This window comes from Somniosus microcephalus, chromosome 19 (genome assembly GCF_052327205.1).
Source record: "Somniosus microcephalus isolate GS21.2 chromosome 19, FLI_Smic_1.0, whole genome shotgun sequence".
Taxonomy (NCBI): Eukaryota; Metazoa; Chordata; class Chondrichthyes; order Squaliformes; family Somniosidae; genus Somniosus; species Somniosus microcephalus.
The window spans coordinates 47,014,129-47,016,916 of record NC_141005.1 but is presented as its reverse complement, the minus strand read 5'-3'; the positions used below and the strand labels follow the sequence as shown (position 1 = coordinate 47,016,916).

At 48.6% G+C, this 2,788-nt stretch overlaps 1 non-coding gene across 1 annotated transcript; it reads left to right on the top strand.

Annotated features, from left to right (window-relative positions):
* Positions 1 to 733: 733 nt before the first annotated feature.
* Positions 734 to 852, top strand: trnal-caa (transfer RNA leucine (anticodon CAA)). Its single transcript has 2 exons — positions 734 to 771; positions 807 to 852. It is a non-coding gene; the product is annotated as a tRNA-Leu (tRNA).
* The last annotated feature ends 1,936 nt before the right edge of the window (positions 853 to 2,788 follow it).

Genomic DNA, 2,788 nt, shown 5'->3' with positions numbered 1-2,788 from the left:
GAACAGATATGCACATTATGAATTCAAAGTTTCTTCAATTAGAATTTGCGGGGTTTTTTTTTTAGCTCTATAAGAGATGCAAATAAAAATCCAGGCGTGCTTTATCAGATAAATGAAACCTATTCCCAGTAGCTAAGTCCTGTATACTCATGTGAAAGAAACTCCAGTGTTTTAATCCACTGCTTGTGAAGCAGAACAGGAAATCAGAAATTAAATATATGCACCATTTCTACACCGGCTTATTCTGCATCAGTCTATAGAGCTGTGCTCTTTATGGCGAGAAAGGGAGATGGTTGAAATCAAATCCACAGGTATATAATTCGCATATAAGCGGCTTCCTGGTAAATTTCTTAATATGTACAAATGGTCGCAGTATCAGTTGTCTTAGTGATGGTTTCTGTTAGTCAGTTTTGTCTGATTATGTGCAATTATTGCGCCGTGATTTATTGCATGTACAGATGATGACGGATGCCGTTAAGTGAATTACAAGGCCTCGCTTTGAGGGGGCGGGGCTGTCCCCAATTTTCACTCTTGCTCCCTCGTTTCCTCTTGCTGGGGGTAGCCCTTCATGTGTGAACCATGACGGTGAGTGACGGCAGGCTTTCAATCACGGAATAGGGCATCACATCCAAGGTTGATCCTGTCCTCATCCGGCGTAGGTGCATTCCAGCAAGGCTTGCTGCATGGTGATCAGAAGTGGGAATTCTGGCTGACCTTTTGGTCCCGCATAGTTGTCAGGATGGCCGAGTGGTCTAAGGCGCCAGACTCAAGGACTGTTGATCCTTACCTTACCAAAGGTTGGTGAATTCTGGTCCCTTTCTCGGGGCGTGGGTTCAAATCCCACTTCTGACATTACCTATCTCATTGAAACGTATAAAATTCTGTCAGGCCTGAACAGACTCGATGCAGGAAGGGTGTTCCCGATGGCGGGGGCGTCCAGAACCAGGGGTCACAGTGTAAGGATAAGGGGTAAGCCATTTAGGACTGAGGAGGAATTTCTTCACCCAGAGAGTGGTGAACCTGTGGAATTCTCTACCACAGAAGGCAGTGGAGGCCAATCCATTAAATATATTCAAGAAGGAGTTAGATATATTTCTTAAGGCTAAAGGGATCAAGGGATATGGGGAGAAAGCAGGGACAGGGTACTGAATTTGGATGATCAGCCATGATCACATTGAATGGCAGAGCAGGCTCGAGGGGCCGAATGGCCTACTCCTGCTCCTATCTTCTATGTTTCTACCTGGCCAAGGGATGCTGTGGCCAGTGATGGCACAAAGAGTGGGGTTCGACCTTAGGGCTTTGCTGCTCTATCTGGCTGAGCACCAGATCAGGCAGTATATTTACCCCCTAAAAGGTGGGGGAGTCTCTGATCATCTCATCAACTGGAATGGTCCTTCGTTATCATTCCCTGATTCCCTGATTCCCTGACACCTGATTACGGATTACAAATTCATCCACAGATCTCCACCTTCATTCCTTCCAATTTTTTCCCTTATCCCTCCACTTCCGAAAGCAGTAACTACTGCTGAAATTCTGCCCTTTCCAACCCTGCAGAAGGGTCGCCATTGCCTCTGGATCATACATAGCTAGTGGTCCATCTTTGTGCATGAGCCTAGATAATGAGTGCGGATTGGCTATTCATCCATTCTGGGGATATCACAACCAAACCCAATCCTGTCCTCAGTCAAACATATAGGCCCGATATTTATGGGGCGGCATGGAGGGTATGTGGCAGGCCGGATACGACGCAAGACCAGGAACGTGGAGGTCTTGTCGAACCTAATGGCAGGACTTAATTAACATTTTTTACATCTGTTTCCCACCCGGCAGCTGGCCAAATTGACTGCCTGGCCGGCGGCCGGGAAGGAGAACCAGCAGCAGGAAGCCATACCCTTTGGGGCTGGCCCCGGTAATCAGGAGGTGGGGGCTGGTCGGCCATCACAGGGGGACGAGGAGAGAGGACATCAGAGCTGGAGTGTAGGGAGGTCAGCAATTGGGAGGGTGGAGAGAAAGTCCGTGATCGGCAGGGGGGAGGCCGAAGGCTTCCTTGAGGGGCTGGGAGGTTCTCTCCTGCTCCTCCTGGCCCACAAGGAGTGCTGGAAAAGGCACTCACCTTGTGGACCCAGCAGCTCCCGCCTTCCTTTGACTGCCAGGTTTCCCAACCCCTGGGAAACTTGTGCAGCTGCAGTGAATTTTAAATCAGGCTCCCAATTGCACTGTGGGAGCCCGAGTTAAATGTGTTAATGAAGTGTTCCGCCTCTCAACGGAGGGATACTTGAACGCCACGGTATCCACCACCATAAAAACCACAGTGGGCAAGTGCGCCATGGGTTAGGGTTGTGTTTCACTCATTTGACGGTTTAACCCCCTCCCAAACTCTCTCCTGCCCATCATGGGGGGCTAATATCGAGGCCATACTTTCCAGCGGGGGTCAGTAGATAGTGTTCAGGAACAAAAAACCCAGCCAGCTTTTCCACACAACAACAGCAAGTTACATTTATATAGCGCCTTTAACGTAGTAAAATGTTCCAAGGAGCTTCACAGGAGCATGATCAGACAAAATTTGACACCAAGCCACATAAGGAGAAATTAGGACAGCTTGGTCAAAGAAGTATGTTTTAAGGAGCATCTTAAAGGGGTAGAGAGGGGGAGAGGTTTAGGGAGGGAATTCCAGAGCTTAGGGCCTAGGCAGCTGAAGGCACGGCCACCAATGGTGGAGCGATTAAAATCTCACCCAGCAATGAAGCCAATTTTATTATCGGCTGAATTCAACTACCTCAGCGCATAT